Genomic DNA, 27,885 nt, shown 5'->3' with positions numbered 1-27,885 from the left:
GAAACGTCTTCAATTTGCATCCAAAATTCATCTCTAAATTGTAATAACTGAAATTATATTCGTATGCACGAAAGACACAGGATATGTTTTTAAGTTTTGCATTAAACAATATTTTGGAAACAATTGCTTTAAAGCGAGTTTAAATTTACATGCAAAATACAAATTTAATGTAACTTTTCGCATAGCACGCAGAGTATAATTTACGTGTTTAACTAAAGAAAGAACAAAGCCAGATTTTATGATAATCTAATTCAGTGCATTGCCTTTTTGTCTGCAGTCATACATATTGTTTTTCACATTTTTTTTTTTTTTTTTTGTGTTAAGATAATAGTCCTGCTGAAATGTTTTGTTTTAGAATAAAAGTAAAACATTTTCTGCCAAATTAAAGAACAAAGTTAAACATTTATATAAAATGGAGTTATTTTCGCAAAATTTGCTATGATTTACTGATATTCCTGTTTGTGCTGTGGTAAATTTTCCTGCATGCAGGAAGTACGTTTTGCGAATATATATTTTAATTATTTAAGTATAAATCATTTAATGTTATGTCTGATTCTGTAAGACAAACAAGTACAAGTCAAGGACTATCACTCCTTTTGTGGCTGTTATATTTATGTGGAATCTACATTGCACCATAAACAAAGAGGAGCACAGCATTTGAAAACATATCAGATTGAATTGTATTCAGCATATTTCGATTGTCTTATCCCTATCCAAAACAATATTTCGATTGTTTGCTTTTATGATAAAAGTGTATAAGAAAGCATTTTATGCCTTCATTTTTTATAACATCTTACTCCTAATTCTGAGAATACATTTGTTGAGAAAACAGAAAAACATTTTTTCAGTTCTTAGAAACATCGATTTTCTAGCTTTTAAAACTTTACCTAATAACCATATAAGAAATATAAGAACACGTTCTGCAATCTTTTCCTTATTTTTAAGCGTAGTTTCGAGTGAAGTTGGAGCAATACGGTTTTCTACGAATTATGTATGGTTTAGAGCATACGCGTCAGATGCCTTTTCTAGCTCCGACGATTATACGACTATACACATTATCTTAATTCTTTTGAATTATATTGATGGCATGATTGTTCCTGTAGGACTAATAACGCTTTATTGCATAGTATGTGACATTTTAGGTCGAATTTCTGAAGTGCAAGTTGTGGCTTTGAAAAGACAAACGAACTTACAGGATTATTTGTCACTTACAAAAGTGTTCCGTAACCTGAGATGCTCATTCACTTCTTTCGAAGACACATTCTGTTTTCCTATTTTTTTTAACTGTTTTAATTTCATTCACAAATTTATTTCTTCGTTTCCTTCATATATTCTTTTCTGAACTTGAAACTAAACTTTTCATGATTTCTTCCTTCATTTCTCTTAGCGCACACCTTTGCTTACTTTCGTACTTCGGCCCAAGAGCAACAAAAGCTTTGAACGATTACAGATAGGAAGTTCAAAAAATTCCCGAAAAATATTTTAATCATCATCCGAAGTTGAAGTTGATGCTTCATCGTAGCAGACACAGAAATACTCTAACTTTGTGAAGGTTTACCCGACTGATAGAAGTTTAATATTTCGAACTTATGGAGCTATATTGACCTATGGGATACTAATAGCAACCTCTGATAAGTAACAACGAAGCTACAAGGTTGCTACATACCCTCAAATATTGCATTTATTCATATTTATGCTTGATCTACGAGAAAGTGACTTCAATTAAAAAATAAATCTCATTGCTGTAAAATGTTATCCATTGTGTGTTGAGAAGGACCTTAAAATTTTGGGAGTGAACAGGTGGAGAAACCTGGCAACGTGTCGTACCGCCTGGAGGAAGCAGACGGAGAAAGCCTTAGCCTGCACCAGGCTGTTGTGCTGATGAAGAAGAAGAAATCTCATTGCTGTAAAATGTTATCCATTGTGTGTCTAATGACAAATCTCAAGACTTACGTCGCCAATCGGGTGACTTAAATTGTGAACTTAACCGGTAATTGCAGTTGACGAAGGGTGCGTTCGGAAAACAATCCCGCTGATTTACTTTCAAGAGGTACCAAGAGAGTAACGGCCCTCGTTTCAAATGAACTCTGGTGGACTGGTCCGGAGTTTTTGCAAGGTGAACTGCCATCAAATGAAAGTTGTGATTTTTTTTGTGATCCTGCTTATGAACTAGAACTTAGGAACTTTAACATAAATACATCTCTTATTGTAGAAAATGATTGTTTCAAATTACTAAGAATTTTAAGGTTTATTTTCCCTTCTCATGCAGAAATTATATACACATTCAATTTGCTGATACTTTCTCGAATATTCTTGGGCTTGCATGACTTCAGGAAACATTTTGGAAAACTTTTTTAAACAATCTGCTATCGTCATTAATTGCTCTCTCTTTCTCTCTCTCTGTATCTGAAGTTTACTTATTTCTCTCGGAACTTTTCTTCTTCGACCAGTTAACACTCGTTATATTACTTATTTTTATTTCACCTTGATGAAGATATAATGGTTTCATCATTCTTTAGTTGTTTAAATAATAGTACGATGCCTGGGAAATCCACTGAACGTTCAATCGGGCTTAAAGAAAAAATCTTCAATTATGTTGAAAAAGTGATATCCAAATGGAGCGGGAATTTTCCACCAGGATTTAGATCGTTTGCAATCTTCCAAAATGATCAAGAAATTCATGTCTGAAAACCAAATTGAGACATTAGAATGGTCTGGGAACTTTCTTGATATCAAGCCAATTGAAAATCTTTGGGATATATGCAAGAATCGACAATTTCATACGAACTGCTCAACTATGGAGAAGCCAAAAACTGCTCTAATTCATTTTTGGGACAAGGACCAAACCAGTATAAATTATTGGGAAAAATGGTGGATTCCACGCCGAATCGTGTCTAAGTTTTAGTAAAAAGTCCTGGACATCACATTATGCACTAAAAACTTTTGATTTTATATAAATTTAAATAAAATACCATTTCTTCTTATTTTTCTCAATTTTTCGAGTTATTTCAATTAATTTTCACAAGGATGTATCTTTAAAAAACAATCGTTCCTGTCATATTTCTTATCTTAATGAGTTGGAAAATTTCTTGATTATTGGCATCTTTAAAGAGTACTCTCAAAGCAGTTATTTATCCTATAAATGATTTTTTACATCAATTAAATGCATGATTTAGCAGCCGACTATTCAACTTCAGTACTTTCATCTAAATCAGTTGTTTTTTGTAGTTTAACAAAATCAAAACTGATTTGCTATTTTTCTTAGTGGTACTTTTGAATAAAATGGAAAGAAAAAATCTTTTATCTTTTAGTGTAGAACTTTTAGCGACAATGGGGGGAATCCTTTTTCAAGAACAAACTTACAGTACGAGTCACGAACTGCATCAATTATTTGGGATTGAAAAAAAGGGATTTTTATACTTCCTTTCTCCTTATGGTACACTAGATCTGAATCACGTATCAGTGCTTTCTTTCCCTTCTGTTTCACTTTTCGCTTTGTATTAGTGTACTGAACTTTGACACTAGGGCATGTGACTCTGACGTGTCAGGCTAAGAGTTTCATGATGATTTTCAGAGATTTTTATTTTCTTTTAGGTTCTAAAATTGGTTAAATAGGACAGCAATTCAAGAAAAGGAAGTTGGGATGCGGAAAAGATTCCGCATTACTACCAGTCATATATGTATTTAGGAATAGTGAAAGACATTAAAGGTGAAACTCATACTGAAACGGATGCTTATGTTGAAACCTTGCTGCAAGTGACGTCGAACTTAACTCTTCAATTGTATTATACTACTCTTTTGTGAAAGATGTCCGAATCGAACCCATTGCAATAAGATTCAACCTCTGTTTAACAAACATACTTTACAACATTATTTTAAAGACCTCTCCAGCTACATCACCCTCTTATGTTAATCTTTGAACTATTTTTTTATTCCGTATATAAAAAGTTCCATACCTGTCTGTTTAACATACCACTTGTTTCATTTTTCTGTCGCTGTTATGCCCACTTTTTATTTTCTGTGCCATTTAAAATAAGGGGAGTCCTTTCTGAAGAACCCTGTACATAAAAAAAAGGCTGAAGATTTAAAAATATTTTTAAGAGAATTAAATCCAACAAAATTAAAAAAAAAGCAATGCAATTCATTCCAATAAATGCACAAAATAATTACAAAAAATAAATGCATCAAAGCGGGAAGTTTTGCGTTAAACTTCACAAACCAACATTTTTTATTTGTTCACGATGGAATTCAATTATTCTCCACTTTAATTGCGAGTTCGTCGTCACAAAAAATTCATACACATATCAATATTAGGTTGATTTTACAAGTCATTTCCGTTTATTTGCATTTGCATTTCATCAATTAATCAGCTATATCCAAAGCAGATGTAAAGTGAGGCATCATTATCAGGGCATGATGCTTTTATCTTAAGTTCTGATGGAATACTGAATAATATGAAGTTTCAGAACATGTGGGCTAAATATTCGGTGGAACAATACGAATGGCATTATTCCGCATTTCCATACAATTTATTTATTGTCTTATCATTGAACAACGTTGTTTATGTGACGATGCTTTCCATAATCTTAATGAGAAAAGTTCTATTGTTCTCTCATTCATTAAGAACTGTTTAATAAATGACATATGAACCAATATTTGAAAAAAAATATTCAATTGTTAGTAAAAGGTAACGCAAATAATAGAGGAAAACTACATACATAGCGAGGCCAAATTATTATGCTCAAACTTTTCTGTGTTTTGTTCTTTTTTTATTGTTGTTACATAGTTTTATTATTTCAACACATGTTAAGGTTAATTTAAAATATGAATTAAATTTACCTAACGTAAAGTACCTTCTGATTGATACTATACATAGGTAAAAAAAAATATTATTTGACATTTAGTAACTCCGCCTTTTGCAGCTATCACGTCTTGGATGCAGCGTGGCAGACTTTCAATGCATAATATGGCTACTTGAGTTATTTAGTATTATATATTAAATCGTTATTTTCCCCCTAAAAATCACATTCACAAGACTGGGGATGTCTAGTGGGGAGGGGGAGGGGGACACCAATGAAATACATACTCGATAAATACAATCAGCTCAATATATTTCATTTATACCTTTAAGCAAACAAGAGTTGATTATTCATTTAATTTTTAAAAACTTGTTTGGTCAAAAATCCGCTGATTTTTAAGGGACTCTGTTTTGAAATTAAAAGATTCATTCATTTCTATTAGTTTTGCCCGAATCACAGAAGCAGATTTCGAATATTAACCTTTTTGGCGGAAACCTGTTTTCTTTAACCGCACACAAAAAGCATAATTTACTCTTGTAATCAATAAAAAAACAGTCAGGGCTTCCATTCTACACGTAAAATGTGTCAGATGTTTTGCATTTAAGTTAGTGGAGAACTGAGAAATTTTCAGAGTATTTCCTTTTTTTAACCCGAGAAAGATCGCACACCTAACAGTGACAAAACAGATCGCGTGGGGAGACTGAGTCACATTCATTTTCTATCTTTTAGTAATATGTAAGTTTACGTTTGCACGCCTTTATTCAGAGCACAAAGCAATATAAATGCAAAAGAGAGCTAGAGTACGCAAAACTACGCTGCTAAGAAAGAGAAATTTTAAAGCAGTAACAGTCGCGTAGGGAGAGTGAGACACCCCATTAACACTTGAACTCCAAGAAATGATTGCTTCATGAATAGAAAGAAAAGAAAAATTAAAAATATAACTTCACCTACCAAGGGAAGTGTTAGGAAGATACTGAAAGGGTGATTGATTACAGATAAATATTCACTCTGCGGCAGGTGTTTGGATAAGAATGGGGGGACTGTGTGCCCCCGCGCGACCTCTCTCGGGTTTAACATGTAACTATTTTTCATACTTAAATGCAGATAATAGAGAAACGATTTTTTTCCCTAGGAAGTAAAACGTTTAATCTCACATTAATCAATTTTTCTATTTTTTCCATATTTTGACTTAAAGCTCGTAGACTCAAATAGTTAACAACATAGTAAAACATACAAAATAATATAAAAGGCGTATATTTGTGATGTCTTTTACCTTATTTAAACATTGAAATAAGTCGAAGTTCTACTTCTCTTTAGATAAATAAAACTATTCCAGAAGCGTCTTGGAAACACAACGCGAAATCTCAGGAAATACAAATAATGGAGAATTCGTGCTATGAAATAAAAGCTTGGTGTTTCGGAATTCTTTATCTTGGTAAGTAATACTTTAGCTCCTGTTTGAATCTCATTGAAATTCACTGGAACTTTCTCGGAGTTTTGCTGCTGCTTAGCAATCCATCAAGCTGGAAAGGTTTATTCAGCGTATTCAGCAACTTGACAACCCAGAGTGACCTGCAACCTTCTCAATTAACTTCCGTTTGTGTAACATTGTTGGCACTAAATCATAAATTTTTTATCGTTATTTTCAAAATCCAAATTTCTAGTCTTCTGTTAATTCTTCAAAAACGTCTTTTTCTTCAAACATTATAAAGTCTTTTATTCTAACATCACATACTCTGTTCAATTGGTTACATTAGTCAATCTTGTTAGAGACCCATTCATAATAACATATCTGTTATTAAAGATTAAAAGACAAGTTTGCAGGAAGGTAAAATTAACCATTTTCTTTTTTCCCCCATAAGGATTATTGATTGTGAAACACCTCTAGATCACTATCCTTGCTTTTAATTCACCCAACACTGTGCGTGGATAGTTAAAATCTTCATTAAAAATCAAAAGAACATTACATTATTCAAAACAATACTTGACACGTTATTTCTCCAATCAAGTATATTTTTTCTTCTACGTATAAATCGCTATTAATCACATGAATAGTGGTGTTAGAAAAAAAAAAAAAAAGATTATTTATCATTCGATTCATAACTTATAAGTCAGTACCATTTTTACTCCGTGGTTTCGCTTTTGTGTTAGTTTCCGCCCCCCCCCCCATTCTTTGATTCTTTTTTGCTTCGATGTACTCTTTTTCAAGGGTATCAAGCAAAATATTACTTCTCCATTTGTTTTCTCGTCTTCTGTTACTAGGACTATTTTTATGATTCTTATTTTGAGAGAATTGCAAATTTTAACATATGTTTGTAATTTCGCGAACCACTCTTTAAGATAGCTTCACAATTCTAGTCAACAAATGACTGTTGTCATTGTCAACGTGCAGGACGGTGAATGACAAATGTGTTTGGAAATTTTTTTTCGTGAAAGCCAAGTTAGTAAATGAATAAAACCGGTTTTTTTAAATTTAATTTATATTTTAGCCACAAAGTTATATTTATGAATAAAAAAGAAGAGTGATATGCCTTTCGAACCAGGTAATACATGTTTTGCTTCTAAATTGTTTATAAACCGTTTATTACAAAAAAAAAAAAAAAAAAATACAACTTTTTTAAAGAAGTCTACTATAACATCTAAATGAAGTTAAAGATATGGGTTGGACTCCAAGCTCGTTAGATTGCAAAATAATTTATATTATGTACAGCAAATTTAAATAAAATAGTGTGTAACAGCACAATTAAACACACACCACAAAAAAAAAAAAAAAAAAAAAAACATCAAAAACGCAGCATACTCTCAAGATAACGCCAGATTTAGTCTCAAATTAAATTTCATTTTATAGAAGCAATATTTTTAGCTGAAAAAATGCTTAAATCAGTTATTTATCAACGAGATTTAAACTATTTTTACCTTAAAAATACAGTAAAACCTGTGAAGTTGACCACCCTTGTAATTTGCCCACCTGTCTAAGTTGACCGTTTTTTTCAGGCACGGAATTAGCCATTATCCTATAAATCAACCTTTGTAAGTTGGCCACCTGTTTAAGTTGACCACTAAAGTAATGCACCGCAAGTAGTCAACTTACACAGGGACATAATTTTTTACTTTTAGTGCAGTAAAGTAGTCTTTAAAACACAGTCAGACAGAAGGAATTGTAGCTGCAAGCAATGGGGTGCACTTTTTAGTAAATTGAAATACTAAATTATATATATATATATATATATATATATATATATATATATATATATATATATATATATATATATATATGTTGAATTCCGATTTTTTCCCCCCATATAAATAAGGACCACCCTAATATATACATATATATATATATATAAAACAGAAGATAATTTAGTACTTAAACACAACAGAAGGTGTTTCTATAATCCCAGAACCCCTTAAGCCCAAAATGTAGTAAAACTATTTTAATGAACATTCAGATCTATTAAAGAGGTGATAAGCATGTGAAATTGAACCCTTTACACAACTACTTTTTTTGAATCTCTAGCAACAGAGCTCTTAACGAAAAATATAAGTACACATACGCTAAAAAAAGTTTAATTCATAGAAATAAATCAGCGAAATAAAGCAATTATGGCATGTACTTCTTTCAAAATTAATTAGGTAACTACTACCGTAATATTATGCCGTATCGTTAGAATTTAACCTAGCATTTGAAACAAACGGGCTCACAAAGCACTCCACTATTGCCTTAAAATCAGAAAAGGCCTGTCCTAGAAACATATTCAGAATTTATCTTCGTCTAATTTCATAAGATTTCTATTTGCATGATTGTTTTAAACTAACGAAACGTTGGTAGTTATTGGAGTTTTTAAATTTAAATTACGGTGGAGCATTGAGTACCTACATATTGTTTTAAGTAACATTTTAACGAAATATTTTTCTGCTGTACTTAAAAACATTCAAGTAATCGAATCTAAGAAGCACATTTTATGTTATTAAGATTTTTTGTTTTAACTATTTTCTGCATGAGGGATAGAGGCTCAAGTTTATTCTCAATCGACAATAACAAAGTAGTAAGCTTCTTTCTGCTGTACTTAAAAACATTCAATTATTTATATGCGATAAGCAAATTTCTTCTTAGCAAAATTTTAACTTTGACCAAATTTCCGTATACGGGACAGACGCTCAAGTATATTCTTAACTCCAATGACTAATCATAAGTAATTTTTAAATTGGAATAGGAAAACTTATTCTATGTACTCCAAGATTAGCCGCTTTTTATACGAAACGCAAGTAACATTTTTCTCGTGTTAAATATTATTATTTTTTGAATGCGGTTACTTTTAATAAATTCTACAAAGAAGTCACAGGGGAAAATGCCACATTACTTTTAGAATTTGCTATTTAAGACGTAAAAAAATTGGTAAAAATGGTAGTTCTGGCTGGAGAATTTTAACTTTAAATAAATATAACATTCAATCATGTTTTGATCTTTTAATATACAAGTTGAGAAATAAATAAAAAAAGAGAAAGAAATTAAGACAAAAATGGTAAGAGGGTATGTTTTTTAAACTTGTTTTGGTAAGTTTCCATTCCTGTGTAGAATACTAATATCTCAAAAACGGAGAAAAACAGTTTACTTCATACATCTTGTTGTGTTCTCTCAAACGAATAGTAAATATTTTGATTCCCAGAAAAACGTTATTGGCAAAGAGTAGTAGTTAGAACAAATAAACTGATTTTACAATGTATTTTTGTTTATTTTCGCTGATTGCGAAGTTGATTAAAAATCAGACAACATTCATTTTTAATGCGAGTTTATTCAGTAGCGCATGAAAATTTAATAATTTACAAAAATTCAGTTAGTTATTTGTTTACATGACCATAAAACTGAAAATGGCGAAATGAATAAACCTCCAAACAAAGAAGACATACGAATTACAGCTGATGTGGAAAAGATGATAATTCATCATAAAAGTCATTTTTAAAAATTTTCATTTTATGGAGACAAAACGTTCTCTTTATAAATAATTCAGAGATGAATAGCTAGAAATTCTTTTCCATCACCAGATGTCATACAGGGCATTCTCCACTACGAGACATAGTCTCCAATCCATTACGCATGATCGATTAAGCCATTCTATAATGACGTGAAGTGTCAACATTAAATTGAGTTTAGAATTTAATCAGAAACTTACATTTTGTGTTTCATAATTGCGTTTCCTTAGAAAAACGTGGTAAAGGGTAGACTAATTACGAATAAAACATGTTTTTTATTTACTTAATAATAATGTTCTAAACGTTGAAAACAACGTTTAACTTAAATAAGTTAAAGCTTACAAATTAAATTAATTAATTAAAGCTTACAAATTAATTAAAGCTTGCAAAATAAAATCAAGGTTATAAAGAATGACTGATATTTTACATTTAATATATTTTTTAACCCGTGAAAGTCGCGGGCGCAATACTTTTTTCTAATGCCGATTTTTAAACAGCAGTAAGTTTTTATAAGTGTTTAATAAATTAATTGAAAATTACATTATCAGACTTGCATCCTAAAAAACGTCGATATATGTTTTTTATTTAATAGAGTAAGAGCATTTTCAACACATTTTTGTTTATACTCCTAGAAAGAAAATCGTTTTTACTCTTGTCAAATGTTTTCCTTATTGCGCGATTGTTTTGACGTAGATCAAAGATAAGAGAGGAATTGTTTCGAAAAGCATAAAACATGCCTTTTCAAATTCACAAAATTCGTCTCTCGTTACCTGACATGTCTATAAATACGTTATATCCACTAAAACAATGCCAGAAGTTGTATGTTTATATGTTCTTTTTGATTTATAAAAATCATATTTTTACACTACCGCGTATTTTTTATCTAACTTTCCTGTAAGAGTAAAATAGCGGAGCAGTTGGCATAATCCAGCTCTTTGATAACGTAGCAGTTACTGCCCATTCTATAGTTCATATTGTTCAACTTCGCATAGTTTTTCAATTTATATTGTTATTATTTATATGTGTTTCTTGTCGTTTTTGTTTCATACACTAGCTGGTGTGCTACTTACGAGTATATATATATATATATATATATATATATATTTATATATAACGAAAATGAACATGTTTTAAGTTAAAATTTTAAGAAAGAAAGTCGTATTAAACGATTCTTACTAAATCCCATAAATTTTTTTTTATAAGTAACAAAAAAAAAAAAAATAATTTGTTAAATTTACAGCTTATTCCCAGCCTAATTATTATTATTATTATATCTTTGAGATGATGCGATTTAGATGATTCCTAATGTTGAATTTAGAGTTTATCATCATGCGCTGAATGAAATCAGATGTCGTGTGCAAAAGCTATGTTTCAAATGGGTTAAAATGAAGATTGCAACGTTATTTGCCATAGAATTCTTGCAGTCATGACAATAGACAGATTACAAAAAAAAAAAAAAAAAGTCTTAAACTAAGCAAAAATAACCCTACATTACTTTTCTAGGTATGGATCAGTTTTACGTTCTTTGATTGATGTAGTAATTCTGAATTTCTGTCGTATCGTAGTGTTTCAGTTTTCTCTATATTTACATAAGGCCTGGACTCATCTTATATGTTGCGCAAGGCAAACAGATTCATCATTTCTTGCATTTATTTGAGAATTCACGATGTTTTCTGATACAATGTTCCGTATTTAATCCAAGTTATAAGGGGTGTTCCGTTTTAACCTGCAAGACCTTTATTTTCGCTACCGTGAGTCCTAAATGTATACCTCCAATTGCAAAAATGTTTAAAATCAGATGCAGAGTTAAGGTATTGAATGTTTGAAGCAAAAATAAAAATGAGCCGGAAAATACAAAATTTAACTTTTTATACGAACCCTGGGTCCACTAACTAATGTTTAGAGAAATAGTCTCCATTGAAAACTATTACTAACACAAAAAAATTGACATTTGTGTGACAAAAACTCAAGGAGATATTCGAGTTTAAAGTTTTAAGGGATCATACAAAAGATGAGATTGGAATTAATCGCCCTTTCAGAGGAATTTCACGTTGTCGAAGTAAATAAAATAAGTATTTGTATTTTTCATTGATATTCCAAAACAAATGCAAATGTTATGCCTTGATACGGAAAAGCACACTACGAAACCTCGAACAATTTGAAAAATCACACTATGTGCACACATATAAATTTAAATCCTTGTTAACCGGCATATTTTCCCCAAAAGGTGTTTTTGATGGCGAGAGTAAAGTGGTGTAAGTCACAAAACGCTGCGTTTCATAGCTCGGTGAATTTTGGTATCTAATATCAAACGTTTTCTGTTGGAATGACTTCTCAATGGAAAAAATTTCCCTAAATATAAGTAAGGGGATCTGGTTGTACCTCATAATGTACTGGTTAAAGAGGGCAGCCTTAAAACTATACTGGTGATGGTTGTGTCTCTTTCTCAGAAGTTGCCTCAAGGGGGAATATAGATGTCAATTCCTTCTGGAAAAGCCTTTGCATTATTGGTATGCCTGTGACTACCCTTGAGCAGTATTGCACGGACTAAAAGTAGATATCAGCAGACATCTATTGCCAGGTTGGGCCATCTGCGTGCCCTATATCATGTGACGGGACATAAAGTGTATCCCTTTTGCATTTAGTGCAATACCATTGAGGCTACCCCATCACATATTTTAATGTTCACAGGATGTGAGAGGAGCCAACTAAACTCCAATCCTTGTGCGGTATTTGGGTATCTGCGATATTTCGGGTTAATTGACTTGGTTTAAATGCTGCTGCCAGCCAAGTGGGATAAGCCACATGCACATTTGTAACCGTCAATTAAATCGTCAAAATACTTCTGTGGCCCTCCTGTATTACCAAATATTAGGGTTTTTTCCGGTGTCACGTGTGTTTTCCATCATACACAACTGGTCCGAATTCACAAGAAGCTAAGCAACCAATATGTATTTTATCAGATCTGTATTCATCAGCACGCATAAAAAAATTGTAAGAAACGTTCTAACATCTGTAAGTAATAAGAAAAACCTCCCAAGCTATGTCTTTTGCATTTACTCTTCAATTCAAAATGAAAGGAAAAAATAAATTACCTATTGTACAGAAGTATATGCAATTAGGTTCTCAAAAAAATTACAAAGCTTTTTTACACACTGTGTTCATTGACAGTACCTGCGATATCATCAATCAATCCGTTTTCATGCTTCAAGATACTGTTTATTCTAGAATGAAAAATATCTAATGATTGATGATATTTTTGGATTTCCAAATCTTTTGCTCGTGTAGTTACCTTTTCTTCCTTTGTTTAAATACATATTGATACAAGCTTTAGAAAATTATTTAGCAAGCAGTTATATTTTTGAACTCATGCATCTAACAAGAACGAAATTTTCCATCGCACTTCTTTAAATAAATTCTCACTAAAATATAATTTTTATTTATACAAGTTTCTCTTTTTACAATGATAAATACTTCCAATATAAAAGTACTCGAGACGTTTCTATTGTTTCTGGGGAAAAATAGTTTTATCTTAACTTATTGGATGCTGTATCAATCGTATAAAATGTTTCACTGAATTATTAGAAGCTGTTTGAATCCTTATTACAATTTCAATGAAATTTTTAATATCCTTGATGCCGAAACTTCATACATATGCTTGAAGTACTTCAAATGATTGTTCTTAGTTACTTCTTAGAGTAATACTTTCGAAAACTTCGTTGAATGAATTGATCTGCTGTCAGCTAAAATTAATCTCCTCAATAAACTTTTTGTTAATTTAGATCATTCTCAATGCATCCTATTAGTGCTTCGCAGCAGTAGGAGGTAAAAGTTAAAAAGAAAAGTTTAACATGAAGCAGTGAGAAGAAAAGGGGTGCAAGTAGACTATTTAAAGTTTTTAAAAAAAATCACATTTAAAGTTTAGGTCTTAGGTCTCTAAATCATGCTGTATAGTGGCCAAAGCTGATAGTTATATATATGGCACCAAAACCGAGGAGAAGTTTTCCAACCATTTGTATTGGCTATTTATTAAATTTTTAATTTTGACACTAACACCTCTTTATTTCTCACTGCTTCATATGTTGTGTTTATAGTCGATCTATCTTAATTCTCATGCTCAGTTTATTGTCAGAAGGTACTTCAAAATATTTAATTTTATCACTAGTCTTGACTGTAGTGTATCGGGAAAAAAAGTTAAAAATATGCTTCATGCGTTAACAGTTAGAGAAAAATTATAGAGTTCAAATGATTAAAATTAGTTTAAGCTGGGATAAGCTTTTTATTTCATTAAAAAGCATTTCTTATTGCTTTCGGGGTGTAAAAACTAAGGATGTATAAATATTATGTTGCTTTATTTCTAATGTCATTGATTTACGATTTTAAAAGGTGTTGCATTGATTAAACAATCAACAAGTGTAGTTTTGGGTGCACCACAAAAAAAAAAAAAAAAAAAAAAGTCTGCAGAATTATCTAAAGAATAATGCTCAACATTTTACGTTTGAAGAACAAGTTAACTTTCCAGTAAAAAAAAATACATCTATAATGTATTTAGCTTCAAAATTATGGTTAAAATAAACATTACGCATTTATCTGCGTAACAGTTAGAAGAAAATAATTAACTAACCGAATACTTTTTTTATTTTTTGGAGGTAAAATAGTTGTTGGTTCTGTCACATGTAGAAACATTTTTCATAATGAAATATTTAGTAGTATTAATTAGGTATATTGTTTTTTTAATCGCTTTTACTAAATGATTTGCGTAATCTTAAAGTGCAGTTTAAAAGCTAAAAAAATTTACTTCTAAAATGAAATTATTATTTCGGTTAGGATGGAAAACAGCAAATAATAGCAATATTAATAGTAATCATAATATAAATTTTGAATCAAGACTACTCTGGAGCAAGCATGAAATTTATTCACTATCATTGCTTTCTTAGGATTTTTATTCTCATCTATGCCAATAATCGAGAACGGGGCTAAGTAAAAACACATATTAGGATCTTTATCACGAGTAACTTGTATGTTGTGAAATATGTATTAGTTACGCAAACTTTTAATATTTAAATGATTCTAATTAAATTAGCACACAAACAAATTCTTGAAGGGAACAAGAATTAATTTTTAGTGCGAAATGCTGAAAATTTTAGACACGTATAGTTTTTTTCCTTTTAGTACGAAACATTTATATAAAAAAATAGGTGAAATATCTTGATGATTTCATTACTCTATTTCTGAAACACATTTACGCTAAAAAGAATAGAATAACAGCATTTTTTAAAAAAATACTAATCACTTTTCATAATGCATTCAAAAGGACAAAATAACTTTTATGGGTCAAAAAGGACAATATTTAAGCTTTTTTGTAGTTTTCAATTATTTCAAGAAAATGACTTCACAAAAGAGGAAAAATGCGGCTCAAGTCATTTCAAACCAAACATTCCCAGAAAAATATGCAAGTTGATATCTTGTCGTTTTCTAATGTATTCATGCATAGCTTAATAAATGCAAACGGTTGTCATTTACGATATTGTTTCAACTTCATTTATTTAAATAAATCTTACAAAAGTCATTAGAATTGTTCCTACTTTAATTAGCTAATTTTTGTGAAGAAGTGTAGAAGCATTCTACACTTTGAAACAACAAAACTCAAAGTCAAAATTACTAGTTTTTTTAAAAAGTCTCAAAGTTTATTATTTGTTTCTAGTCCTATCTAACTTTTGCGCCCGAGTACAGCAAAAATTTAAACACTTGATGAGATTATTGCGTCATGATTCAAAAAAAAGTCAATATAGTTTTAAATTATTTATTTTTTGAATTATTAGTGACATTGTTTGTTTTAGCTCCAAATAAAATACGGAGTGTTGAAAACATAAATATTGCAATATCACTATAGCTCAGTACTTAGGCGCTGCATTACATCGGCTATTGTTACATGGAGTATATTACTGTATCGTAAACAGATTTCTATCAAAAATTAAATTTGGTCATAATCTGACATAGTTTGTTGTTGCTTCAAGATACAGAAACATTGTTGGGGCCTTACCTTTACTTGCTGCTTTAGTTTTTAAAAAAATCACGTCATCAGGAAAGAGTTATGAAACACCTGAAAAATTGTTGAAGGCAATATCTAAGAAAATACATTGAAAATATGAAACAAGACTAAAAAAAATCTGCCGTAAGAAATGGCAGTAGCCGTTTTTTACCATTCGTCAAGGTTTGTAAGCTGTATAGGAACTGCGAAATAGGAAAAGGAATAAATTTTTTTGCAAAGCAGAACATGTCTCTAAAAACGTGATCTGAGGAATTTTAAGAAGGAAGGTTGTCAGGGAGAAAAGAATAGCAATGATTTCCTATTTTTCTAGACGTTGTTAAAAAATAAAGCTGACTTCAAGTATTTCATAATAAAATATTTCACCTTACGTGTCGAGATAAATTTCGCTCTTGGTAACACACGAAATAAAGATATTACAGTTATAATTAACGATTGTTTTATTTTTCCTTGTCACCTTACTTAAAGAAAATATTCTTGCTTTGATATTGAATATTGTCTAAGAAAACATATGCCCGAAAATTTCATCAGACCTTTGTTAGTGTTAGACAAATTATACTTAACGCGCTTTGTTACTTACCGTGAATAAATGTTTGGTTTTCAAGTATCAACAATGACATTTTTTTCAGACAATATGCAAATCAAGTGATTTCCTCCCTTTAGTTACTTTCTGTTGCAGAGTTTTCAATAAAAATGACTTAATTCATAATGAGATGTATTTTTTTTGTACTGTTTAAACTAAAAGTAAGCAATGCTAATCTAATTCAAATTCTTATTCCCCTAACATAGTTTGATATTTCAGACATTAAGGACGAAAGCAATCTCCAACATCCCCGTAAAACAATTATGGATCAAAGAATTTCTTTATATCCTTCATACCATCTGAATCTTACATTATTACAGAAAATATTTTGGAAACTAATACACTAAACGTTGAGTAAGATTGCTTGAAATAGGAAGATTTATCTGTCTAATCCCACTGGTAAACAAAGGATTTGCCACATGGAACATTTGTAGTGTTCTTAAGGTACTTTTTGATGATGATTTCAAATATCCAATCAGAATTTCGCTAACCTTAGACTTTTTTTATTAACGCATATTTTGCTTTAACGAGCGCAAAGTGAAAATTTTGGTTGATAGAAAAACCAACTAATGTTTCTTCTTGAGAAAGATATTAAAAAATAATAGTTTATAGTTTTTTAGTGTCTAAAATGGTTAATAGTTTCATACGGAAATCATAAAACGTAGCATTAAAATTTTCAGTATAAGAATAAATCATAACTTATGGATTCTTAGCTATTAAAAGTTTAGGTTTTTCTTGAAGTTAAATCTTGTTTTGTAATATAATATCAGTTTAAATTCAAAACAACGAAAATAAAACATGTAAGCGTTCATTTAAGGAGTCAATTCATTTTTAAGACGATTATTTACGTTCTTATCATTTTCAACCCAAACTTTTACTTTACTTTAAAAGCAACATTACGTAGACGTTCATGAAAATATAATCAATGATAGATTCTAGGTTTCTAACACATGAAACGGTATGACATTCACACACACTCACAAATATGTTTCTATAATTACACATTCACTATAAAAAAAAGTTCCGAAACGTTACAGATTATTCTCGTGTTGTTACTTATTAGCAATTCTGTCTTAGCTGTGGCCATGTTTCCGATACTGATTTGGAAATTTAAAATCAAAAAGATCCAAGCTGTTATATGTATTTTACCTACCTAAGCTTACTCTAATGTTCCAGAGACACGACTGGCTTTCAACGGGAATATTTCTGAACTTTTCAGGAAGCTTTCAGGATACTTTCAGGAAGGTTACTGAATTTTAGTGGAAAAGGTTCCTGTTTTTTTTTTTTTTTTTTTTTTTTTTTTTTTTTTTTTTTTTTTGCGAGATATGTTACTGGCAAAACTTGGGCATATCAGCTGCCCATTTTTTTCCAGGAACGTTTCTGAATCGTCTTTACAATGTTCTTTCTATGCATAAAATCGTGTTATAAATTGTTATTTGCCAACTAATGCAGTCTGTTCTTACAAGTAGGTTTATATATATACTAGTGGAACCCGCCCGTCTTTGCCCGTCGTCGAAAATTAAAAGGTCATTTGGTTTTCCTGTATAATTATGGGGTCCTGTATATTAATGGGTGATGAATTTCTCGCCAATTTGCTATGTTCATTTGCTCGCCCACGTTATGATAATTTGCTCGCCCACGTTATGACAATTTGCTCGTCCACGTTATGATAATTTGCTCGGTAAAATGTTCTTAAAATTGGAATAGAAAAGGAACAAAATCGAATTTTCAAAAAATCGCTTCAAAATCTTTACCCCTAAACTAATTATGTGGTAAATTTCATGAAAATCAGTCAAACGGTCTAGGCGCTATGCGCGTAACAGACATCCAGAGAGACAGTGATACAGGACTTTCAGCTTTACCATTAGTAAAGATAACAAAAAGAACAAATACAATACCTTTTAGATTTGGATTTCACTTAATCTTTTTTTGGTGCAAAAGAGAAAAATTTTCAAATGCGAAGTGTTGCCGCCAATGTACCAATCGTAAGGTCCCAGACGTCATTGCGAAACCGAGTTTGGTTTCCACAGGGAGCTTTCACTGCGAGATGCGTTTTCAATCAAACGCTAACAAAGGGTCGATCTCGACGATGCGCGAATAGAAAATAAGATTGTTTCCTGATAAGAATTGTCGAATAAAGATTCCTTTCAACACCTCACAAAAAGATATCCTTTTTATACTTCCCTATTTAGCTTCATTGGTTACAATTTATTCGGAAAATAGTAAATGTTTTTAAAATAGGATATATGGTATCGTGTTAATAGCTAGTTACGAATTATAAAATTGCCTACTTCTTCATTTGCATTTAATTCGCGTAGTTGACATTGTTAATTATATTTTCAATGCTGAGTTTAAAAAACCCTTTAAAACATAATCTTCAACTTTTAACTAGTGTTTCCATCAGCTGGAAAAGGCTTTAAAAATCACTGCTTAAAAATAATGTTTTATAGTATTTGGAAAGTTGGATTTTAACCGAAAACATAAAAGTAAAAGATCCTAAAATATTAATACTGTTTTAAGAAAACACCTTGCAGTTTAAATAGCATGTTGAAAATGATGAAAAACAAAATTCATTTAATTTTTTAAAATAAGATATTGCGCTGCTGTGCCAAATCCCTTCGATAAAAAGCTTCACCGTTAATTCAGTTTCAAGTTGCAAGAGACGGGTCTCAAACAATACTGAAGTAGGGAATTACTATAAGACCAAATAACAACAAAGCTAACGAACTAAAAGTATTTCCCTACTTCCGGAATAAAACAACTCATTTCAATTTCCTAGTAACATGCGTCAAATGTGATTCAATGACATGCTTCTCATTGAACTAAAATAAATTCTAAAAACAACTGAATGTTTAAAATAGTATTTCGAGCAATGAAGAGTGTTTATTGCTTTCACCTAACTCGTTGCTTGTCGCTTAATTCATTGTCTTTGTGATTAGTAGATGAGAATTACGTGATATATCTTAAAATAAGTGATAAAACGTCTACAAAAGTTTGTCTACATGTTAAAATTCTACACAAGTTCAGCATCATTTTTCGAAAAAAAAGAAGGACATCTTGTCAAGAACTTAAAAAGCTTTGAAAAATAAACTATTTTCGAAACTTTGCAGAGAGAAAACGGCATATCTACACCTATATTGTTTTTTTTCTCCAACTATATCTTTTCACCATTCAACCATGCTTAAAGTATACAATAGCGCAACACATTTTCAGAATTTTTTCTATTAATGCATCCAAGTTACAAGAAATAGCTCTCAATACGCTCTGCAGGTGTTTATGAAACTTATAATTTTAAGATATCCATTTTATTTCTTATTTTTAAACATTTAAATACGGTAATTATGAATGAGGCCGGATTACAGCAATGTGGACACTCGGCAAGACTGGCGATAAATAACAAAAAATAGCGAACTTATTTTATCTTTTAACGGGACTCGTAATGTAATTCATCATGAATTTGTCTATGAAAAATATTGAGGAACTTTTAAATGGTTTTTGTCGCCTTTTCTTGTAAATTTTCATATTTAAATGGATCTTTTAGAACAGCTGCGTTAACCGGATTTCGGAAAGCTGTCCAATATAGCACGTTACCGCAAATTTGCATAATTTAAAAAAAAAAAAAACTCTTATTTTTTAATAGCTTTTATTTTATATACTAGCAATAATAGCTATGAAACTTATGTGAAGCAAAACTCAAACTAATGCAGCAAAGATTAACAACAAGCAACATAACAGACATATCGGTTATGTCATCCTGAGACTGTAGTTTCGTTCTTATTAGAACTCGGTCAGGAATAGTGAATAACCGAGCTGGAGGAAGATGTCATCTCATTGAAGTTGAGAGTGCCACCAAACTGGTAGATAAACTGAATTTTTCTCACTAGCGAGTGTCTGCAGCATGGTGCGGTTCATCAACCCTGGCTTAGGTTCGGTAACTTACTGCTAAAGATTAGCTATTTAGATGCAATTTTTCAACTGCGAAAACATTAAATAGTTTCACACCAATTTTTATTTTTTAAATTCTTATATACTTTTAATTTAACGAATAATAAAGTTTTTTAAGAAACTTATACGCCTTTACTTGCAAAGAAAAATGAATATTTTCTTCTTTCAGCTTTGTATTCAAATGCTTTACATTCTTTGATTTAACAAAGAAACATTAAGTTCTTATCAGGTATAAAACATAGTTTTTCCAAGCATATTTATTTCTAAAAACTGTCACATGCTGAAGTTTTGATGCTCAAGTTAATAATATAATGTTCAGTTAGTTTATTATTGAATAAAACATTTTCTTGACGCATAATAAGTAAAAGCTGAAGCATTAGTTTTTTGAATAATTTTTGCAAGCTCTCTTTCAAGCTTTTTATCCTGAGTTGAAAACGTAACATTTTCTTCTTTTATTGATACTAAATCAGGAATTATTTTTAATTCCTCGATTTTATATTTTTCTTTCTACGTTTTTAAAAAAATATTCAGGAGTCATACCATTTCAAATCAGGCAGGCAGGTATGAAAAATGTCATATGGCCATCATCGATTTTTTCTGAAAAAATTACTGTAGTTACAACGAAGGGACATATGAAATGTCCCAAAAGGATTTTGCAAGAATTTTTTTTTTCTTCAGTTACAGCCTACTAAAATTCTATACAAAATCGGTCATTTTGGAAAAAACCATTAAAACACTTGATTTGAAATGAACATTATTTCAAAATTGTTTAACCTATTTGAATTATTATTTTTTCTAAAAACAAATAAGAACCATTATATAATCTAGACATCGTTTTAAAGTTTTTTTTTTATTTTTACTAAACGGAGATGGCAGTCAAAAGCCCGTAGATTGTAGTTTCATAGCATATTTTATTGTAAACTTTAGACGCATACAGCCTTGGAAATAAAATTTGAAATTTTGAAAATTTTCAAAAATTAGCAATTTTTGAAGTGAGATTACTCAAACAACCCATTTTTTAAAAATCTCAAAATTGGCTCATTTGAACCCCGTTTAATGCTCAACAAGTGGATATACACTACATCCCGTGTTTTTTTCCACGAAAATGTTTTATGATTTTTTGAATGTGACCTTATCAACCATGGCATGCATGTAAAATTAAAATGTCTAATAATTTCATTCACTGATATTCTGATCATATTATTGTCTAATAGCTACAATAATGGTGTACTTTATTAGTAACAGCCTAAATCTTTCCTTTTTCTTGTTTCATTATCAGTTTATTTTGACTCCAAAGCTGTTACTTACATATGCCGTAACGAATCAAATTTTTCTCTTTCCAACGAATAACGCAATTACATATCAGGGGTATCCATCCAAGCTCAAAGGGAAGAGTGTACAATGCATTTAAAACGATTTACTATTTTAGTTGGAGATAAGATGTAACCCATGAATTCTACATGGTGTTCATTAAGTCGTCCACTAATAGACTAAATACAAAAATAAAAAATACTACAGATAGATACAACCATATTTTTTTCTTTTTAATCCTTATCTCAAAAAGTTGTTGTCGAAACGTTAATAGGCTTCTACGCGTAGTCTTTTTGTAGTTCTGAGACAATTAAGATAATTTTTAACTTTTAGCTGTTACTAGCGCAGCCAGGTTTTATTTTTTGGCGGGGGATGAGTGTTTGGTCATAAAAGCCCTTATTTATGAATATAAAGTGCAATATCAGGATTTGCAATATGTGTTAAAGTCGAAGTTTCTGCCTGGATAGCCCTTCAAACTCCCTCACGGCATCCCTAAAGTTAGACAAACTTTTCAGTTTTCAATACGCCACTCACATGCCTTTACCTAGTATTAACCAATAGGAAAAAAAAACTTGAAACGATAAAGATCAAAATAAAAAAAAGTAGGTAAAGGTCCTTAATATATTTTTTTTAATGTTCCTTATCAACGCAAGATCTAATAAACACTTACCGAAAACACCAGGTTTTCGAAAATTGTTACTTGCAAACGAAGTTAAACATAAACTACTTCATTTTAATTGCACTTCAAAGAAGCAAAAAAAAATCAAATACCATTTACGTGTTTTACGTCGTTCTTTTAAATCCTTAAATAATGCAAAAAAAAAAAAAAAAAAAATCATTGATATTAAAAACATGATAGCCGGTTGATCAAATTAAAAACAAATCATGTAAAGGTCTTGAATATATATATCTTTAAATAAATGTCCTTTATTATTGCAAGACTTAATAAACACATGTATTTGAAAATTATTATCTAGAAACGAATTTAAACAGACAATACTTCATTTTGATTGCCCTTCATAGAAGCAAAAAATATTCTTATACCATTTACGTGTTTTTCGGCTTTCTTCGAAAAAAAAATCATTGGTATTAAAAACATGATAGCAGGTAGATCAAACTAAAAAATAATCATGTAAAGCTCTTGAAGAGATATTTTTTAAATAAATGTTCTTTATCATTGCAAGACTTAATAAAAACCATGTGTTTGAAATATATTGCCTGCAAACGATTTGAAACATAAGCTACATAATTTTAACCCCCCTTCTTAAACTCAAAGGATATTCTAATCATACCATTTACGTGGTTTTCGGCATTCTTTTGAATCCTTGAATTGTAGCAAAGGAAAACAAAACATCATAGGTATTTAAAACATGATAGTCGGTACTATGTCAGACTTGTCGAGTAAATCTCTTTATGTTGAATGCAAAATTAGACAAAAAAGGAAACTCAAGATGTAAAATCGTAACACAGTATCCTCAAACTATTTATATTTTGTTGCACTAGGACACTGTTGGATTCTTCAGAAGCATCGGAGTCTTTTATGATCTCTTAGAAAACGAGCGTAAAGTAGATTACACTCTCGTGATAAAGATATAACACTTGATTAAGCTCTATACGCTCCCCATAAAAGATGCAACTCGAAATTCTTTCAGCTGAGTCAGTCATAAAATCCGAAACGTTTCCTCGTGGCTTAGACTTCTTTACAAAGTTTCTTAATTTGAGAGGTGCGGAGCGAAAACTTCGTTTAGTTGCTCAATTGAAAGGGGTTTAATCAGTAAAACGTAAAACTTAGCAGTTTATTTTATGACAATCTTAAAACGTTTCTTTTTGTTCACTTTCAGATATAAATAGAGTGAATTTGATAGCATTTTTTTACGGTTTGGTTTTCAATGTGTCAAAAATCAGTAGCTAAAACAGTGGAGAATATTTAAACTATCTATGAGGTGTTCTTGCGCTTTTCTATTTACTTGTACTAATCTACGTGTGTGTTAGTTATAATGTATTTATCAACTGCTTGAGCTGAATATTTTTTGACGCTTAGTTTTCAAATATTACAATACAAATAATTCGAGTAAAGTTAAAGATTTATTTTCATGTTGCCTCAACTTAGACAGGAGATTACGCCAACTATAAGGTTCATTCAAATGAAACCAGGTCAGTGCGTATAACTTCACATTAGACGTTAGACGATGCCACGTAACTGCATGCATGGAGACACCATCTATTAGTAGAGAGACTGACGCATGCGCAACATCTCATGTTGCACATTCATGGCACACTACCTGGCCCCACTGCTTGTCGAGTTCCTGAAACGGAGAACCACCATCAATGCCAAGCCTTTTAGACGAGCTATAAGTCGAAACGGCCAAGCATGTTATCCAAAGGCATCCACATACGGCAATGCGGTGAAGACGACATTGCAGTAGCTTTAGTGGGAAACGTCGGAGCTGGAACATCCTTCGTACACCCTTTCACTGTTTGACTTTCATGTTTTTGGACCTCTAAAACAATCTAATCGCAGACGACACACCGGATATCGCGGATATCCCAATGGACGACGAAGTGTGTGACTGAGTTCAGTCCTGGATGCAATAGCAACCTACTAGCTTTTTAAAAGATGGAATTGACCGCCTAGTGTCGCAAAGGGATAAAAGTGCCAACAGTTTGGCGACTAGTTTTCAGTTAATAAAATCGCTACCGTTGCTTTACACTAGTGACCTGGTTTCATTTGAATGCAATTTATACACACACAAACACAACTGATGTTCAATACTTTTATATACTAGTATCTAAATCTAAAAACATATTTTAACATTAATGACATTTTGGTGCATTTAACATCAATGCTTAGTAAAAGCTCCAATTGACTTTCAACGGTCGATTTTACGAGAGATATATGCAATAGCTTAAGAAAAATTTAATAATGAATGTGTACAGGTTAGTTCACAAAGAATGGTGGGGTTATGGAGATTGATTTCGGAATAATGAACTTATTGTCTCTCCACGGTTTGAATGGAAAGAAAAACATCCGTTTTACAGCCGGAAATGGGCGAATCTGTTCTTTTTTTAGCGATGTCAGGTTTTGCAGAAGCAGAGTCTCATTCAAATGAGCGGAATACGCGCATCAAATTTTTACTTTTCTCTCATTCTGATAGATCGGCTTATCTGGACGTTCGGAAATTCCATACAATCAGTGGTTGGACAGCACAGCTCTCTAATGAATCTTGGGGGAAACTGTGAGTTACCACGAGAGGTTTCTGCGTGTTATCGTATGTGTCTTACTTGTTAGTCAAATTGACGAATAAAGAAATTATTATTCAGCAATTTTCGATTGGCTTTCCCAGGTTTCCAGACCTACCACCCTATAGTTTCTCCGTGACACAATGTGTAAAATATACTTAGTTTATACCTTACTATAATTGACGAACTGAAAAATCTAATCACTGCAGCAGTTGCTTCCGAGAATGCGTCAGGATGAGGGCACTTAGAACAACTTTAGAGAGATTTAAATATGTAAAAAAATCGTTTTTGTACCATAACTCCTAGAAATATACACGTTTGAAATTTCACCATTTTTTGTTTAAACCTCCCTGCATAATTAAACAGCTAATCGACAAACAATACTTTCTAGGACATCGACATTTTAAATATACCAGTTTTCCGTTTACAACTGTTTCATTTCACTGAAAAGCTTTTTAGTACCTCTTCCAGTAATATATTATGTACTAGCTCCGTTTCCCAGACTTTGCTCAGTCTACCTTGAAAATAAAAATTTCATTAAGTGAAGTATATTCAATGATCAAGTTTAAATATTAGAAAAAAAATCATGCAAAATTTCCCTTCCAGACAATAACGACACATTCTGAAATACTTTTCAGAAATTGAAATAAGAAAGATGGATTAAAAAGCGTAACCATGGAAACCCGAAAATAAAATGGTTAACTTGAATGAGATAAGATTTTTCGAACTTGATTCAAAAGGGCTTGTAACGTTTTTCCTTTTGAGATAGAAGCTCAGTTTTTTTACCATGAGTCGAGATATATATATGGAGTAAAAAATGTCGCTTTTGGTGTCAAAAAGGAAACTGTGGGACAATTCCTTCCCTTTTTAGTGATAGGTTTAATGATGAAAGTTGTGCCTAAATTTCAAGCTAAAAACGCCAATAATTAAGTTATAACATTGAAACAAATTGCGTAGAGCGCGGAAAATTCTACCTCTTACAACGGTATGTAATATTAATATCTGCAAGTATTTTTTCACCACCATGTTCGGGAATTCAAGGGAAACTTGGGCCTAAATTGGAATGAAAAAAGAACTACTAATCGAATTTTTTTCGCACCGGTATGCAAACCTTATCGGTGCTAAAAGAAATATACTGTGAAAATTTCAGCGACATCGGTGAAGTAGTTTTCGCGTTTTGTGCGTTCACAAACAGACACTTCTTAGGGACTTCATTTTATTTACTATGTAAAGAATTTTGTACTAATATTTTTTATCTTAAGTTTGTTTCGACGCTTTTCTTTTTTGTTGTTTTTATAGTGATTCCACTAGAATTTCTCAATATATACATACAGTGACGGCAAAAAGAATATTTACATTTCATTGGTGATTAAAAATTTTACATGCAAACTTCTTGTCAAGATTTTATAGGCATGATCCCTAGTAATGTGGACGAGTACCGAATATTCAGCCTAGGTTGTGGCCGAATATTTGGTGTCCGGCCAAATCACAAGGGAGCATGCCAACAAAATCATGACAAGAAGTTTCTATGTAAAGTTTTTAATTACCAACCAAATTAAATAATAACCTGAATAAAATGTAAAGTTTTTTTTTTACGGCACTGAACTACCTAAATAGCATACAATAAATCTGGATAATCTAAAAATTAAATTGATCCCGAACGCGTATTTCTTGGAATAATTTCTTATGTAATTTTTCTTAGCGTTATTGAGCACTATATTTTTTGACGCATTTTTATTTTGGTGTTTTCGTCTTGATCTTGTAGGAAATTCTTATCCTATTGGAAATTACCCGAATAACATATATATATATATATATATATATATATATATATATATATATATATATATATATATATATATATATAAATCTGGATTTAAACTTAAAAAGATTTTAAAAAAATTCCTAAATTCTAAAAATAACATTTAGAAAAATAAACAACATTTGAACAACGTCCCCCCCCCCCAATTTCAACCACACATTTACTTGATTAAAATTGGCTTGCAGAAACAAAGTAATTATTTTGTACATTTGTCAATAAAAATATTCATTTTATTGTTACCCTGTGCCCATTCTTTTTAAAAATTCGACTCGGAACTTTTTTTTTTTATCACACTTGAACTGTTTCTCTGTCTTGTTCAATCAAGGATTCTGACAATTTTCAAACGAAACTTGCTGCTTCATCAGCTTTAAGCAGTACCAATTCTGATGTTAAAAAACCTTTCCTTTTAAAGACTTCGACTCAGTAGACTTCCCAGCAACTCAATTACGCTCTGCTTCTTACTGTGTATGCGTCAGTCACTGGTTTTTTCAGTTTTCACCCTGAAATTTGTTGAATCATCAGCTTCAAGTGAGTCTAAATCTGATGTTGAAAAAAAAAAAAAAAAATCGCAAATTCGAAAGTCTTTTTTTTCCTGCTTTGTATATATATTTTTTTACTGATATTGACTTACATTGCATGATATATTTCGTTTAAAAGAAGTAACGATACACCATACTGCTGGCATGATATTAGGTATTTTTCTGTGATGTGTCGAGCCAGCTGAGGGCGAATTATTTTGTAAGAATTCCTTTTGGAATCCTCCAGGAATGATATTTTCCAGAAATATACTTAAATTCTAAACAATGCTCAGTTACTAGAGATTTGATGATGTATTCATATGCTTGTTTTAGGCTGTAAAGAGCTAAAATAGAATTTCAGTCCATATTGACTTAAATTTTACTTTTTTGTTTTAAATATAAAGGTGTAATGCATCTAATATCTTGGTTCATGGTAGCAATTTTAATCAATTTCACTTAGCTTGACGTCTATGATGAGATAGATAAAAAAGGGTAAAAAAAGTGCCTACGGTTAAAGTAATTTTCGGTTATGTAAACAAATATCATGTAAGATAAATAAATACCTTTGTGCTGAACAGTAAAGTAAGACAAAACAACGTTAGACGAAGCACAAATTTTCGTCTAACGTTGTTTTGTCTTACTTTAAT

The sequence above is a fragment of the Uloborus diversus genome, chromosome 4 (assembly GCF_026930045.1).
Source record: "Uloborus diversus isolate 005 chromosome 4, Udiv.v.3.1, whole genome shotgun sequence".
Classification (NCBI taxonomy): domain Eukaryota; kingdom Metazoa; phylum Arthropoda; class Arachnida; order Araneae; family Uloboridae; genus Uloborus; species Uloborus diversus.
Note: the sequence above shows the minus strand (reverse complement) of the source record.